Raw genomic sequence first — 18,097 nt, forward strand, 5'->3', positions numbered from 1 at the left:
CTTGTAATTGAAGCTGCCTTTTGTTCAGCTTTGTTGATAGTGCCTTGTCAACTTACATTTATTGATTGTGGCTGTGGATAGGAGTACCTTTGTGAAGAAAGGTAAGTTTAACGCTTGGTGGTTTTCTGCAAACCTCTAAAGCCTTTATTTTACTGGGTGTCAGTTTTGCAAGATATGAAATAATCTTACATTTTTTGTCACAATTGCTATCACAATTTGAAGACACTTATGACATATTTTAAGTCTGGTTAAATTTCTTTTATCACTACTGCTAGGTTATAATATTAATTTTTATTAAATACATGGTAAGGACAGATTAATTAAATTCAGGCCTGATCCTGCAGTCATGGAACTATAGACTTAAAATTGGTCTTAAGTATAGCTGTGGAAAGCAGAGTGTGTGCATAAATGTTTGCTGTATTGATAGCTACAAATGTTTGTTGAACTTCTTAGTGGCATACTTTAGTTACCTCAGAACAAAAACGATTGTCAGTTTTTCGTTGCTAATAAAAAATACCAGGAGCTTTTTATTAGTCGAAGCTTGCATTTATTTATTTGGAAGAGCACAAATTTGATTTCTGAAGAGCAGGATTTTCAAGTACTCTTAGGTCACTTAGGAGCATAAATTCCATTGACTCCCTACTGTTAGGGGACTGGAACTGAAATGAGGCAGGGGATTAATTTTGAAACGTGAGCAAACTAAAAAGTGCAGTTGATCACAAATACCAGGCAGCATATTGTGTTATAGAGGAAGCCTCATTTTTGTGTGAATTTTTTCAAGCCTAAATAAACATCTGACCGTAAAATTCTCTTGAAAGACTTGGTCAGGGGCAATTAGCAAAATGAGGATTGATAATTTAATTAGGAAAACATTATAATTAAATTTATTTTTAACAACTTGGAGAAGTCATGTTTGTTTACTTGTCAGGAGCATTTAGGGTAAGTGTTGTGAAACTCTTTCTAGAGTCTGTTTTTGCAGTAGTTACTGTTCTGCTGTTTTCTTTGCTGATACTCCACAGTGGTGCAATAGCACTCAGAAGACTTTTAACTTTCTCACTTAAAGCTCTTCTTGAACTTTGAAGATGGTTGAAATTGTACAATTAAGTAAAATTACCTGTCCACTTTTGCTAAGAAAGGTAGTGGTAGTTTGTTTGCTTCTTGACTACTCATTGATTAATGTTTTGTTTGGCAATAGCTAGGAGGGCTGCAAAACTTGTTGTTTGACTCTTGTTCCAGCTATCAGTTGTCTTTGTGCCTTATCAGGCTGCTTGACGACTGTTTAATTGAAAAGTTTTACAGGCTATTGAAGTGTTATTGTTAGAATAAGCACTCAATTCCAGAAGGAGGATATAATCTCATGGCTCACTATGGAGAGTCACAGTGTAGGGGGAGGGATGCTATCACTGCTCTAGATATCAGACATGTTTATTTTATAAATACAGACTCATTTTTTTTTTTTCTGAATAGCAGAGGACAGAACCTTGGCTAATTGTAAGTATCTCTGTGTGGACAAATATTTTACTGTCATTCTGTTACAAGAACTTTAGCTGAGAATTCAAATGCTACATTCAGGGAAACAATTGGGAATCTTGTCCCTGAGAAATTGCAGCAGCAAGGGTGAAACTGAAGCTTGTTACATATTTTCACTTGGATAGACGTGTATATTAAAACTGGTAGCTTAGCATTATGCCCGACAAAAAGAAGTAGGTGAGAAATGATGGTAGAAGAATCACTTGAGTTTGCTTCTACGCTGACTTGCCACTAGGACAGTGGGGCTTGCGTTGCTTTATGTATGAGTAATACAGTGTATATGCATACGTTTTCCCACCCCATACCTTGTTTTGCCTTATTATCTGCAGTAATGTTCTACGCTGCTGCGATACTTGCATTTCACTGTTGGTAAAATGTGTTTCACTGATACTAAATATAGTGGTTTAGAAGAATTATCTGTCCTGCTTTTTTGCTTAGCTGATGGTGACTAGATGGAAAGTTGCTTTTTTGGCCCAGGCTCTGATTAGAGAACAATGGAGCTGACTTGTTAATGAAGCAAGTTTAGAAATTGTGACTAATGGGGGACACTTCACTTTCATTCTTTCAAGGATTGCTGATATTGTACTGCTGAGTTTATTAGGGCAAAACACTGATCGTGCTTGGAAAAAGTCTGTTGCCACAGTCATGCTACAGCTGGCTCTGGAGAACAGTAAAAATCTCTGAGCACCAGGGAATAAAGTTCAAACTTGGCTTCGGTTTAACTGAAAGCAAGGAGCACAAGTGCTTGCAGCACTTTGGGTCTTTGCTCACTGCAGCTTTTCCCATGTCTGCTGTTCGTGAAATCCAGATAAATCCTTGGATCCCAAACTGAGCGCATCCCTTGTCTGATTCTTCTTTCAGTCCAGAATTACTGGACTCTGGTTGACTTAGAGTAGGTTGTCAGTATTAGCAGGAAGCTTAAAATAAATCATTAATATGAGAAATTTGGAGGTTTTGGTGTTGGGGGGAGTACATTGACCAAGAACTCTAAACTTTTCTGTTTGTAAAGAGGCATGAAACTTTGCACTGCAATTCCTGTCTTTTCAAAAAGTTAGCGCTGAGGGGTTTTTTATCAGCAGCTTGAGGAAGTGGAGAAGTTAACAGATTTTAGAACTTTTGAGTTTGTGATTTTTTTTTTCTTTTTATAAGAAAAAGCATAGTTAAATGCATTCTATGAGGTTTCTGATGTTTCATAGACTAACAAAAGGTTGCTTTATTAGTAGCTTTAATGAACAAATCGCTTTATTGGCTTAGACATACTGGTTGCTTTGTCGGTCCTAACAGCTATGGGTTCTTGTTTCAATTCACCATTGTGCTGGAGTAGAGAAGTGATAGCCATTGACCTTCTGTTAAAGCACAATAAAAAGTTTTTTGTGAAGAAGGAAAGTGTGCAGGGAAAAATAAGAAAGCAGTTCTCTGACTTCAGTTGAGCAATGTGAAAATCAAGAGACAGTGTACCCCTCCTGTTCTTTTTCTTGCTAGGTGGCTCAGTACAGTGAGCCACTTGAAACAAGAGAACCTGAGACTGACTTTCTGAAGACTGCTTGTCTTGGAACCTGTGTGTAAAGTAGGAAGGTATTGGTATTGTAGCTGTAAGGAAGCATATTGAGTAGGTATTCGCTTAGTCCAGAATAGAACGTGTGTTAACTTCCAAAAAACCTTTCTTTTTAAATATTGATTGCCTGGTTTGTTTCAATAAGTAGTTAACGCACATGACTTAGCCATAGCCTTTGATTGAATTAAGTGACCATACTTTATTTCTTGAATTATTTTCTAAGAATTTGGTTAAATGAGCAAATAGTATTTTTCTGGCTGTATGGATGAGACTAAGATGGTATTTGTTAGGTTCTTTGAGCTTGTGTTAAAGGCAATTATTTCTTGAAGTTGATGTCTGTGTAGTGAAAGGCTGCTAAATCAGGTGGGATGACATTAAGAATGAGCTCGGGGACTACAAAGCTATCAGATTGCTTTAGAAACATTTTACTTGTAAAACATGATCATCTTTCTGTATCTTGAACAATATTGTTCTCATTGAATCTGGAGATTCAGGTAGATTTGCCATATGTATTTACATTATGTCACACGTGAAGTTAGAATGATTAAAAGCATTAGGAACTTTCCTAATAAATACACTTTACAAGGGTTGTTTATTGCTCTCTGCAAATACATATATTTCTTTTGGGTGGGAAAGTACAATGCAGATGAGAGGTCCTGTAACAGAGTGGTTTCTGGCGTGCAGGTTTGTTGTGGGGCACTTGCTGTTTGCGAGCAGCTGCTGGGATGCATTTTATGTTATCATTCTGCTTTGAGTTTTGTTGTAGGGATCCTGTTGTATGTTTGGTGGTTATGACCTGCTGGACCTAGTCCGTAGTGGTGTCCCTGTTTGTATTACGATACACGGTTTGAATTACTGTTTTTTTGTTTTGTTTTGTTTTTTTGTGGTTTTTTTGTTTGTTTTTGTTTTTTTACAGAGCAGCTTCATGCCCCAATCCATTTTTAATTCATCAGGGAAGGAAGTTTTCCCTAAGGCCATTTCTTTGGGAAAGACAGTGTCAAGCAGTGAAGTTGTCCTTGTGTAAATAGATCTAGATTTCATTTCTGAGGCAGTTTGTTCCCCATGAGCTTGTTCTTGAAGTTAGGAAAGAGACTGAGGAAGAAGCACACTGAGTGCGTTGAGCCTGTGCATCACTGACTGTTTGGAGAGGAGCTGGCTTGCCATGCTCTGGTTAGCTTGGTGCTATTTAGAGGAAGTAACTTTTGACTTCCTTAAGGTGTGTTTTCTGCTGAATCTTGTAGCGTGAAAAGGTTATTAATGTTAAACTTGCATATTTTTGCAGGAAGGTAACTTTAAGCAGGAAAAAACACTTAGCTTCTGCTTTCCATGAGAAAAACAACTGGATTTTTTCACTGCTACCAGCATATAGTGCCTTGTTTCCTAAGTATTTTGTTTACCACCTTCAGTTTTCATCTTTGCAGTCTTTCTGCATGCAGAAAAAGAGGTTTGCTTTGCTCTCGAGTGCATTTCTTATATTCTTTTCTCAGTGCAATCTCCCTATCTCCTGGTTGCATCTCTTTTCCCTTTGCCTCTGCTTACCCAGCTCTGCCCTCCCACACTTGTTTTACGTTTTAATGTTTCAGTAGTTTTATATATCTTCAAAACACTTGTGTTTTCTCTGTGATCCTAAAAATTCACTTCAGTGAGCCCTGATTTTTGAAGGAGCTACCTCTTCAGAGGCTATGTTAGCGCCTCCATCTGGCAGGTATTCACTGATGGTCCTCGGCAGCTCTGCTTGCCACTGGATCTCTACCTCAGCTCCCCCCAATGTACACAGTTGAAAGGTTACATGGCCAAATAATTGTTCAGAATAAATTAAGGTATAGGAATTTTTTCTTAGTATAATTTGTGCTATAAAAATTCTGTAGAACTAGTCAACTCCAAATTTAATTTGGAGGCTGCAGTTGGCTAAACATGATTCATATTCATCAGTTCTTAAACGTCCAAGTACCATTATGAGTAATGGAATGGAAGAGGTTGTGTGGCTTTGAATAATACCTTTTAATCCTTCCTCCTACTGCATGGAAACTTGTTTTTGAATAGGTTGCTGTCGGGAACTGGTCTTGAGGTTGTGTTGATATTATGATGCCTGTGGACAATTTGTAACTTGAGTATGCGATTGAAACTGATGCTAGCTGTATATGTCAAAGCAAAGTGGTACTTCAGATGCAGTTTTCACTGGAAAGATAGTTTAAGTAGAAATAAAGAAACAAACCACGTTTGCAGAGTTTTAGCTGTCCAGAACTCAACTGCAGTTAGCTTATTAATTATATATTTCTTCATTGGCATCAACTTCCTAAACACCCATCTTGAATGACAAATGGCAGCCTGGAAACTACACATATTGAAGAAAGAAGACAACTAACACATGTAGGTGGCTGCTGGTTTTAAAACAACATACAATAAAACGTGTGCGGTTTGGCCCTTAACTACTAGACCATGTGCAAGAAGGGGTGGGAGTGCAGTTGTTATTCATCTTGCGTAACAGAAAGACCTATAGCTGTGAAGACTGTTCCTTTGGAGGAATAAACTAATGTCTTTGAATATTATGTAAAAACTTGCTGTGAGAAAAGTCCCTGTAGTTATCATTCTATCTTGGAATTTATACAGAAAATGATTAAGTATTACCAGCTATACTGGAAAATGTACGTTGAAGAAACATAACTCTGACTCTTTCCCCTAGCTTTTTAATAATCATCTACTTTCAAGTTCATTATCAGAGCCAAAATTTTTGCAGGCAACCTTGCATCAAATAGTACAACTGGGCCCTGCAGAGCAACAGATACAAAGCTTGCCAGTGAATCTTCACCATCCTGTGGTAAATATTTACTCTCCTCCCCAGTAAAATCAACAAAATGTGTGGGTCTTACATATTCACACACCAGAATGTAATGTACTCGATACAGTGCACTTCTTGTGGAAGTAAAGGGAGGGGAAGCAAATAACTGCTAAGCACCAGACTGAATTCACATCTGCAAATGGGAAAAGACGTAATAACCCTGTTCTTGCAGGCAAGCAATGCATCAAGATGAACTAACTACATAGTCAGTTTAACCAAGGTCAGCCTAAAGAAGCCTTCAGAAGACACATCTGAGAAGACATATCTATTTAAAATACGGAGTTCTGCTGTCTGTCATGGGCTCGGGAGTGTTTTTGTGAAATGTCACGTACTCTTCCACTCCTCTAACTCCGGTATATCGCAGGTAAATATTGCTTTCTTTGCCCTCCTTTAACAACAAAGGCATTTCAGTTTTTCCCATCTTCCTTCAAAAAAAATCCCTCTCAACTCTGTTGGTTATCAGCTACCTCATACTCATTAGCATAGCCCAGATAAAAACAGAGCTTATGTCCTCATCTTGAAGTTAGTTCTGAAGGTTGTTTTTCACTTTTTTGAGATCGGGAGGTTTTCTACGCTTCATCGCTTCAGCTATATCAGTTTGACTACTGAAGGTTTTCTTTTTCTTCATAGTGTTTTGAATACTGTTCTCCTGACTGAGATCGTTGCCTTAGAAAGCTCAATTTCATTTAATTTGAGAAGGATGTTAACCTGCCCTTACAATGTTCGTGTTCCCTAGCTGAGAGTTTAGTTCTGTCTGAAGTGAATCTCTGGCTCATTCAGTTTTCCCAGAGTCTTCTTCACTCCCTCACTAATCACAAGTTATTTTTAACTAATGTAGCTGCCTTTTTTTTTTTCCATCAGTCCTTTGGGAGTGGAGATATGGACAGAGCAGTGCCATGATAGCTGGGAGAACTGGATTTTTTTGTTCCTAGCTTCTGCCATTGACTGCTCTGAGATTGTCTTACTTAAGAGCATATTGCCACATTTTTTTTTTTTGTGCATTATCCTCTGTAAAGTAAGAGTACGTAGCCACATCTGTAAAATGCTTACAGGTCTTCAGGTAAATGCTGCTGTGAGTATTCACGTTTGTTGCAGGGTGTCACAGCCCATCGTGATAAATTAATAACAACATGGTTTTATTTCTTTGTGGAAAACAAGCAACAGCAGAAGTTCAGCACACGAGATTCAAATGGCAGTCCATAACTTGTATAATATTATTAAGGTAATGTGGCCATTAATACGTGTACAGCTATTCATTGTTTAGTGGGAGCAGTGACTTGAAGTAAGTTGCCTCTAGTTCTACTGGACATGAGATGTTTTAATGAAAACGGGGGTTATGTTTATTGCTTTAATGTTTGTGGGAGTGTTTTAGCAGGTGCTAAACTTCAGTCCTGTTTGCATTGTTCAAAGCCCACTTAGTGAAGAAACACAATGTTTTCCTGTAAAGGACAAAGTATCCGAGACAGACCCATGAACTCCAAATGAAAAGCTACTCCGCTTAATGGCTCACACCTTACGTTTTTTCACTCTCATGGAAACGGCTTACTGCTATAGTTGCTGCATTAATCCATAATCCAATAAAGGGGATTTATTGGAGGGGTTGAAGGCAGAGAGAAGAAAAGGAATGTCTTTATAGTGCACTGTGAGCAATAGTTAGGGTAAAAATAAGATAGAGCACTTGAATAGCTCCATGTTTGCCTTTCTCCACGTGTTTCCTTGTGAAAGACTTGCACACTTAATTTCACAGCAACGTTCTGAGGTGCAAGTACATCCCTTCCCTTACTCCTCAAGGAGAAGACCACATCAAGAACCCAAACAGTCCCCCCTGCCCCTCCCAGGCCGTTCTTCCTGTAGTTCAGCTGCCACAAGTACAGGGATAACTGGGTCACTATTTCAATCTATACAGTTGGTCTGCATGCTGCATTAAATATCACATGCTAAATGAATGCTGACCCTTCAGCTTTGGTAAGAACAACGTCGGTTCCAGTATACAGCTCTACTGCGCTATGGCTATCACTCCTCTAATAACACATGCAAAATACAGCTTCAGGGCTCTCCTGAAATTACCCATTGTATGCGTATGTCTCATATTGAAGCTCCTGCTTAACTCATATGTAGTAAAATGCTTGAATTAAAGCTGCTCCTGTCTGCAGAGAACTCACACAAATGGCTTGTACCTGTAGCTGAAGAAGGGATGGCAGATTCTGCTTGTGGTTTTTCATATCTTGAAAGCCAAAACTAGAAAGAGGAATGCACTGATACTTACTGACATTGATAAATATTCACTGAAAGCTCAGTGGCAGGCTGGTTCCTCCAAGGGTATGCTGACATGCGTCACTACAAGTTTTCATGCTGTTATGTTATTGCTAGAATTGCCCACTTTTTCCCTCAGAGAAAACCGAGACCTCGATGTAGCTGCTTCTGAGATTGTTGGTGCTTCGTAGAAACCAAATGCAGGATCTTCAAACAACGTTAGTTGTTGTTGCTGGGGTTTGAAAGGTACAATTACGTGACTCAATCTCTGGAAAGCGAGCTGTTTGGAATTTTTGAATCTAAATGTCAGGTACAACACTTTTTATTCCTTTCTCTCTCTTCTGATGTGAAGGCTTTGCCTATAATTTGTAAGCAGCTTGCAAAGAACTCTGTAGAAACTTTCTCCAAATGCTCAGCCTTTTGAGAAAAGATAATGTTAGTGCTTACCTTTCTTTTGAAGATGGGTTGACTTCTAAGAGCTGTTAAATGCCCTGTCTGGATCTTGTAAATCACTGTCTGTAAGAGACTATTCATACTTGATTTGAAAATGTTGCGCATTTCCCATGTCTGAGATTAGTTTCAGAAAACAGACAAGATGACATACTAATTTTTAAAGCTTGAAAATTTGTCGTGCTAGAATTGCCATTTAATGAGCAAGTGTTTTACTCTGATTTCCAGTGTACAGTTTGGAGATGAATAATGATACTGTGCTCTTGGGGGGTAGATATAGAAGTCTAGGAATAATTTGGTACTCAGATACGTACATATGTTCCTGTGGGCCAAATTAATTGGAAAGAATTACTGAACAGGATTAAACTAAGACACGTGAATTATAGGCCTAAGCTTAGGCACCTGCCATCATGGGATACAATCGAAGCCTTAATTTGTCTACAAAATGCCTTAGTGTATGGGCTGCAAAGAGAAGTCTGTGAGCATCACCAGAGTGTAATCCATCAGCTGTTTGTTGCCTGTCTGGAACTGGCGACAGGAGACAGGAAAAACTGCTGTGAGCATTCAGGAGATCTTGAACCAAGGTGAGGAGGAGAGGCAGAAAACTTCTCTAGCAAGCATATCTTAGTTTGAATTTGTGTTTTAGTTAGTAGTGAAGGGCACAGGGAGCTTGACGCATCCCTCCAGGTCAGAGAGGGCAAATCCTGTGTTCCGGCCTGCAGCTCTTCATTCCTCTCTTCACTGGCTGTGGACTCAGCAATAAGTTTTGGCCTATGCAGTAGTTTTTCTTGAGTCTGAGAGAAAATAGTGCTTTATATGAAATCAGAAAAGACTGTCAGTGTTCCCATTCTAGTCTTTGTTACCAGCGCTAATTATTAACATCCACTTTGACCCAAAATTTCAGAAAAGCAACAGGAATATTCAGCAGTCTCATTTCTTCCTTCAAAATAAAGACAACACTAATAGTTGAAAAATTAGGCTCTGAATCTCCAGCTGAATCTGAGGTCATCTTGACAGACACTACTATCGAACAGTTCCTTCCCTTCTTGTCACCTTGGATGTATAACTGTATTGTTGCGAAAATAGTTTTGGCATATCATTAAGATTTTACAGTGTGTTTGGATTTTGGGGTCAGATGATCCAAAAAGTATGCAACTGTATGCCCACTTCATTTTTTTAAACTCTGTCAGCAGTGTTGTACTTTAAAATACATCTGTTTATGACAGAATTCGAAGCAAACTCTTTAGTCTGTGGTAATGTTAATTTTCTTCACCTCCTGATACAAAATTTAGCAACCAAAAAAACTGCATGTGCTAGCAACCTAGCTTCGCTCTGTTGAGAGTTAGGTACTGTGGCGTGTTTGTAAGATGCCGTCTTGCTGAAAGCATGTCAGCTGTGACATTGGTAATGAAAGAGTACACTGGAGGAGCTTCGTAAAACTTCATCCATGTTCTAGTTTATTGTCCATCTATCTTAAAGATTAGCAATAGTTACCTTACAGGCTTTTGTAAACACTCTGAATATCGCGTTATGCTGTTCTCCAATCTCTTCCTTGTTCTAGTGTATGCCACTAGTGAAGTAAGTTGATAAGAAGCAATGTAGTGAGATGATGGAGGAAAAAGGAAACGACAACAAACACTTTTTTTTTTGGTAGATATTAGGAAATCCTAGGTTCAGAAGTTGTTCAGTTGGCTTTTCTCTCTTCAGCTTTGAATTGATGTTTCCAATGAACTGTAATTATTCAAATTATGTCTTTGGAACAGCAAAATGTGTTTATTTTCTGTTTCAGGAGACCATTGCTCTGAACTTGGCAACTTCTAACAAGTTTTCCAATGTTAACTTTTGCTTCTTTAAAGAGTGTGGTCGATCTCAGCTTCCAGAAGTTGGGGAGCAGTCACTGCCTCTGTCTTTGCTGCACAAGATTTTACGTCCAAGTCTAATTGCTCCATTCTGAGATGTCATTGAGGGCAGGAAGGCAGGAGGAGAGCTGGAGGAAAGAAACCCGGTGTGCAGGACTAAGTGTCCTCAGGTTTGTATTCTCCAGAGCGAAGGGCGAGGATTTGAAATCGTGTATGACTGCAGCTCCTCCCAGTGGCAGGTCTTTCACTGTTGTTATTTGCTGATAAGGATGCCAGACCAAGTGGTGTTCTGAGCAACACCCCCATCCCCACTGCATCCCTACTGCCCGCGTTTTTAGAGGTGGGAAGGGGACGCTTAATGCCTGAGTGGTAGGATCAGTAATAGGGAACTGACTGTGTATCGGTAGCAGCCCACTGGGCAGAAAGACCGCCAGAAACACCAATAATGTGCTCCCTTGTTCAACATCACTTCATGCTGTCTCAGTACAGGCTTGAAAAATAGTGTGTCTCTACACATAGAGAAACTACTGTTGTTGTCTAGCACAAGCAGTCACCCTGATTCCTCCTGCAGAAAATCTGAGATTCGTATTCTATCCACATAGTTAAACCTCTCATCCGAGCTCTCATCATCTGGCATTGTGATTGCAGCAGCAGCCTTTTATCAGGCTTTTACAGATGCAGTCTTGCTCTTGCTGTTAAGTCAGGCTATTGCTGCATGCTGATTTTTTTTTTCTTCTTGTGTATCAAGGCATTTTCCAAATGTTTAGGCAATGCTTTCAGGAGTCAGTGTAGGAGATACCATGCCTATTGGTACCAACTTTTCTTGGCTCTATGTTTTTTGATCCATGTAACTTTGAAATATTTTCTGTGCTGTTGATTGTGTATTTATAATGCTTGTGTGTCACATGGTATGAACATGAAGTGCTTTACACTGTTAAAAATGGCACAGAATTTTTGAAAATCATTTACTCATGAGACCTTCTCTTGCATTTATAATTACACAGTGCATTTGTTGAATTGTATTCCAGTTCTGCTTATGGTATCCCTCTTTCTGATGTCCTTGATTCGTAAGCATCTAGGTGGGTTGACAGACCTGCATGGCAAAGCGCAAACCTCTACCACGTCCTTGGAGGTTCTCAAGACCTGACTGGACAAAATCCTGAGTGACCTGCTTGGAATTCACTACTGACTATCACTTCAGTAGACGGCTGAATGAGAGATTTGCTGAGATCCCTTAAGTCTGAACTAACCTGTTTTTTCTTCTTTTTTGTGGGCAGAATGAAAGTCTGGCTCAATAGTCAGTAGTAAGGGCCAAAGCTTCGGTGCTGGAGGAGTAATCAAATGGAGAATCAAGTGCCCAGCTTCCACTGACTCCCATCAGTGTGCTGGAGTGCCAAACAAGTGTATCAGAAACATCCTGTGTCTTCCTGTTTTTAGCTTTGTGTCAAGTGCTAGGATGTGCTTCAGTGCACGTGCACAGCAGCAGGAGACGTCCTCTGCCTTTGTGAGTATGTACGTAGCCCATGCTCTGTGGAGTATTTACGACTTTGTGGCTTGAGCATCATTAATGATGTGTACATCACACCTTGATAGCCTCTTAAATCATACTGGCTTCATCTTTATGTAGCTGCTTTACTTCACCTTCACTATATGGAACAAATGCTGTGTATGGTTTACTAGAAATTTGGTCTTTCTATTTTGGCGGTCAGCTGTCAATTGTTTTTAAAATATTAAGACCAGTGTAGCTCATGTGATAAGATTTTAAAAAGGTCTCTCATCGGTCCGTGGTAAAAGAAAGTGGATAAAATATATGGAATTAGGATTTTAGTTAATAAGATACTATTGACTGACATTTAGAGGAAAAAAAAAGTAATATTTATTTCTATAGCGATTGCCTCATTTTCACAGGTGAAAATCAAACATCAGTCTGTATACCAGTGCATGAGTGTTAATATGTTGTTCCACTGTGTGGGATAATTGACACTCTTTTTCTGATCCTCCTTTGAGTTTCATGGATTCATCAGGTGACTTGGATTAGGAGGGGTTTTGGAGTTCATCTAGCCTGGACCCACACTCAAAGCAGCACAAACTTAGATGGAGTGAAAAGTTTTGAGCATCTCCAATGATAGACATGCCACTAGACAGCTCAGCTTCAATGTTTGACTGCCTGTGTTAGGAAACTTGATTATCAGGATGAGAAGTCAGAATTTGTTGTTGTAGGCTGTGTCCATAGCCCATGGCTATGTGCCTCCAAGAGGAGTCTGGTAGAAGACTGTCTGTGGGATAAATTGTCGCTTTGTTACGCAGAGTGCAAGTCTCTCTGTTGCTCTTCTGTGACAGTACAAGGTCCTGAACATATGAAAGTACCTGAAAATGTTCCTTTTAAGACGTGAAAATTAATACATCGGGCCTCCTGTAACAAATGATATAAATCTGAGCACTGGTACAGTATACTCTGTTCTGCGGCAAATTACTGTAGGAAGGTGTTTATCTGCACAGGAGTTGTCTTTCTAAGGTACACTTATTTGGGATTTGTGATATATGGAGAGGCATTTGTCTTCAGTAAAGCTGAAGCAGGTTAAAATTATGGTGAAATGTTCTTGCCTCTGTCTTCTGTTGAAGCTAGTCTTTCATAATTTCTGAATTCATACGAGATACTTACGTGGTCTATGCTACCTAATACAAAGGAGGCCGAACTCCAAAAACTTCTGGATTTTGGTTCTGCGGGAGATGTAAGTTGTGGAAGGGAGCACAGACACCTCCCATCCTTTCCGAAGCTGCCAGGCAGGAGTTACTTGCACAACGCTTAGCTGCCTTCCTGGAAGATGTCTGAATCATTAGCCCCTGGTAGTTAATGAATGAGCTTCTGAAGGGACGGTTCAGCCACGGATCGCGTTCACTTCTTGCACGAACCCCTTCTTGCAGCTTGTGTGCCTTTGTGTGTCCGTCCACTCTGATCCATGCTTGGACCTTTTCGTGCGCCCACTTTGGTATGTGAACCGCGTGTGTTGTAAACTTTGCCAGCAAAAAGACTTCGCAGTAAAATGAAGATAACTTAAGAGTTTGTTGATTACTTCCAAAAGATACTCCATAATAATCAATTTATGATGAGCTGACATGTTTAAACCTCAACTAGGAGGTGCAAAGGTGAAGTGGCAAAGCAACACTTTTTCTGCTTCATTGTCTCTGGTTTCACTTGTACAGTATCTGTCTTTCAAGTGTTTAACACCATTTTTTTTCTCAGTATTAGAAGAGGAAGTAGTAGTCTTTTTTTTTTGGGAGGTTGGGGGGGTGGGAAGGGCAGAGGGGTACAGAATAGATCTCCTGGGACAGTCATGACAGTCATTCTAAAAATGATTTTTTGAATTTGCTTTTAATGGTTGCTTTAGGTAGTTGTAGCAACTCTTGATTAATAAGAATTTTTTGTCTTTGGAATGCCATTTAAAATTACCTTCCTGAGTAACCTTCCCTATTGCTCAAATCTTGGGCTGGATGCATTTTAAGCAATTAAATGAAATTACTTTTTCTAACCTATTATCCACAAAAAGATCTTTTTTTTTTTTTCTTTTTTTAGCATATGAATTAGGTAGCAATTGCAAACCAGAATTTTGTTCCTTTACTTTAATGCTTAAACAACACAAACTACTTATTGGGGACCTACAGGAAAGATGTGGAGGGACTCTTCAGGGGGTGTAGTGATAATACAAGGGGTAGGAGTTTAAATCTAAAAGAGGGGAGATTTAGATGAGATATTACAAAGAAATTCTTTGCTACGGGGGTGGTGAGGCACTGGCACAGGCTGCCCAGAGCAGCTGTGGATGCCCCATCCCTGGAGGTGTTTAAGGCCAGGCTGGATGGGGCTTTGGGCAACCTGGTCTGGTGGGAGGTGTCCTGCCCATGGCAGGGGGTTGGAACTGTGTGGGCTTTAAGGTCCCTATAGGGACCCTGTAGTTATCTTTTTCCTATAGGGACCTTAACTAGCAACTCCATGTTCTTTGTTTTCCTTTTATCCTTGGGGAACTCCATGCACATTTCCAAGGAGAATTTGTGCCTGTTAGTCCATTTTGTTCCAGAGCTGGATGTCATGCAAAGTGTTCTTTAGCTGTCAAAATCTTTCTGTAAGAAAACTCTGTGGCTACTGACTGAATGTAATAACCATCCCTTCCTTCTTTAATGTGTTGTCATCAATCTCTGCTAAGAGAGTGCTTCTGTTTCTGACTGACTTTGAGGAGGATGGCTTGCCTTCAGTGAGATAAAGCCGAGGAGCAGTTGCCATTGCCCCAACACAAAAGAACAGAGCCATCTTTACAGTGGCCACGGCTGTCTGCTTCCAGGAATGACAAAAGAAGACCTTTTGCAGGATAGCTTATGCATTAAGCTTGTGCGAGACTGGCTGCTGGGATGGCCTTAAATGAGGCACGTAATGATATTACAGAACATAGCTGTCTGCGTTGCGGACCGAGCTACTTATGAAGCAGTTCCTCAACCGCTGCAGTTTAGAGTCGGGCATTTTTGAAGTAATTTGGTTTCTGTGCACAAAATACAGGAATACTTAAAAACATAACTTGAAGTTGTCCGTTTAACAGAAATTTTTAACCATATGCTGGTTTGCCAGCTACTGGAAGATTATGAAGTATTTAGCTGAATATAAGCTTTAGTAGAAAAATGACTCTTTTGGGGAAAAAAATAAGGGAATTGATTCCTTAAACTTGGATGAACTTTTATACTTGTGTGAAATAGAATAAAAGTACAATCTTACAATAAAACTTGAAAAAAATAAAATTACAGACATTGTTTATATCTAGAAATGATAATACAATGCTTTCTGCTCCTAACACTAGTATTTTGGATAATGGCTTCAACATGTGACTGGTTGACAAGTTAGGCTTGTTAGATGTCTTATTTACGTTGAATATGCAGGAATTAAAATAGTGAGTAATAAAAAAAAGTAGCGGATAAGAATAGAAACTGTATTTGCAGAAAGGAGAGAGCTAACAAAATATGATTTGGAAATCCGGAAGATGGTGTGAAGAGTTGCTGAAGAACTTATCAGTATATGCTTATGTATAATGGAAACACTGAAGGTATTTCGATTTAAAACCAAAACAACTCCAGAAAACGTGGGTGAATGAGAGCTCTTACTGGTGTCTTGCTGATTTAGAGCTTTCTGACTGAGAAATTTACTGCTTTGTGCCAAGACAATATGCTTTCTTTTCTGCCAGTGCCTCAGAGGCTTAGAATTATTTATTTAAAACGTTCTTGCCGTGGTGTGAGAGAGACATGGGATATACTAGGGCTCCTGAGGAGTGGGTGCAGCAAGTCATGAAAGCAGCTGTGATTGTATAGAAGAATGAGAGTGTGAGGTGTAGAAGAGGGACGAAGGCTAATATCCCTTATTGCACCAGCTGACAAAAGGAAAAAAAATGTTTTCTAGTACATGAATTCTTAAGTGTAAATAGTGAATGGTAAATTAATTACACTGATTAATTAACTACAGCGTTTAATTTAAATGAAGCTGATATGGTTGTGTTATGACAAACAAAAAAAAAAGCATGAGCAAACACGGAATTAACCTTGCCTGTGTCCTTAAGCATCATATTAATGATACTACCACAAATGAAATAAGAAGAGGTTTGTGTTTGAATGGAGACTACACAAAAGGGAACAAAATGAAGGGTTCTCTACTACTTGCTTTACAAAAAGGTGTTGGTATCTGTCTCCTCCTCATCCATGCCCAACTATCAGGCATCTTTTACTGGTTCTTTTGCTATTTGATCTAAAATGGGCAGTGGTTGTCACTTAGGGCTCTCGTGTATACCTGTATAGGGGTAAGTTCAGCTCGGTGTTGCTGTAGGGAGGAAGTACTTCGTGAAGTCCAAAACCAATTAGGTTTTATGTATCGCAAAGTTGCTTTGTGAATTGAATGTTCTGGGATCAAAAATCTTCAGAAATGAAGAGGAACTGAATACTTTCTCCTAACTATAAAAGCTGTTTAAAGGCACGTATCATGAATTTCACAACATCCTTGTATACATATTTCTGCTCCCATGTAATCATTTTAACTTACATGACTTTGTGCAGCTTGCTTCATCTGCACCAGCTGCTTACTGTTCAGGGGCCGCGGAAAGACACGTATGCAGAACTGAGCTCTGAGCTTGTGACCTCGACACTGAGCTGCTCTTGTGCATCCTGATGTCAATTAAAGCTTCTTAACATCCGAGAAAATATGCGCCTTAAAACATGAGAACTAGCCATCATTCAGTAGTAAAAATCTGTTTTGGTAATACGTAAAGGAAGTGTGTTTGGGATATTACATTGACAGCACATTATCCTTTACCATTAAGTTACGGGTTCAAAGTCACCTCTTCTCCCCTGTAGCATCTGGGTCTGCTTGCAGATCAAATGCAAAGGCAACTGTAGGTGATTCAACAGGTGAAGTGCTCTGAAGGTCTTCAGGCAGCAACTTAGAAAGCATCCATCTCGAGCTCCCTCTGCATACTTATTGCTGCAGTTCTCTGCTCAATTCTGAACACTTTTTTTTTTTTTGGCTTGCTGGCTCCTTAGTGTCAAAACCTTTAATGTTTGTTTCCCTTCTACTTTGGTTACAAGAAAAGATGGGGGAATTTTTTTTTCTTCTGTCAGCTCCTTTTTCATGTTCTGTCTTCAGGAATTGCACCCTCCCTTTTCTATCCCCTCATTACTGATGAGTAGCAAGCACATAGTGTAGTCTTTAACTCCTTTACCTTACCAGAGTGATGTAAGCCATAGGAAACGTTAGCCCAGTTCTGTAGACGCGAAGTGAGGAATGAAGCAGCAAACAATTTCATCGTTATGGCATGTGGTATCCGTGGGTTTGGTTGTGCTTGGATTCCTGTGCTAACCATGCTGGCCCAAACAACACCACCTCCAGCCTTCCCAAGCCCCCTTCATCTGCACTGGTCTCCTTTTCCCTCCATCTCCTTGTCCACCTTTATTTTGTTGACAAAGTCATATTGAAATAGCACCGTGAGCAAGGTTGGTGATTGTGTGTGGCCTTCTTTCTTTTCCTGGGTTGTTTTCCAGCCAAATCAGTTTTCCTGTTCTTCCCAGTCCAACTACGTGAACAATTACACCTCTATTCCCCTCTGTATGGGAGGTGTGGGGTTTGAAACATGCATCCTGGCATAAGCAGCACTGCTTCTAAGAGTGACACTAATGTTAGGCTATTGTTTTTGATTATAGGCAGTGCTAACAAGCTAAATTCTTCCTGTATCAATCCCTGGTTTTTGGAGATGTGAACAAGTGAGAGGAATGGATTTAAATGCCTGATGTGGTCAAAGAGGCATGGAAGAAAGTACTAGAAGACATATGAAGATGTATATATAAATGTATATAAATACGGAGTGGCTTTGTAGGTTGTTTCTTGCTATTAAACCCCGTATAAGAACTGACATGTTGTATATTTTTGTGAATGGATTTTGCACTGCATCTTTGTGTGGATTTTTTTACCACGTCTTTTTTGTTAGGAGGTTGATGAAAATGTGATTTATTTGCTTTGAGTTAGGTTCAGCTTTGGATTTTTGTTTTATTTTTAGAGTTGATGTTCACTTAATCTTTGTTGCTCTGCTGGTT

At 39.5% G+C, this 18,097-nt stretch overlaps 1 protein-coding gene across 3 annotated transcripts in view; it reads left to right on the forward strand.

Annotated features, from left to right (window-relative positions):
• Positions 1–18,097, forward strand: part of FBXW7 (F-box and WD repeat domain containing 7) — a 168,014-nt gene that overhangs the window by 11,377 nt on the left and 138,540 nt on the right. The window contains exon 1 of one of the 3 annotated variants that reach the window (XM_080589419.1): positions 129–10,656. The exons of the other annotated variants lie outside the window; for them this stretch is intronic. The gene's annotated coding sequence lies outside the window, so the exon portion shown is untranslated. Of the gene's footprint in view, positions 1–128; positions 10,657–18,097 lie in introns of those variants that run through there. 3 annotated transcript variants of the gene reach the window in all.

This window comes from Anser brachyrhynchus (genome assembly GCF_964034855.1).
Source record: "Anser brachyrhynchus genome assembly, chromosome: 4".
NCBI classification, from domain to species: Eukaryota; Metazoa; Chordata; class Aves; order Anseriformes; family Anatidae; genus Anser; species Anser brachyrhynchus.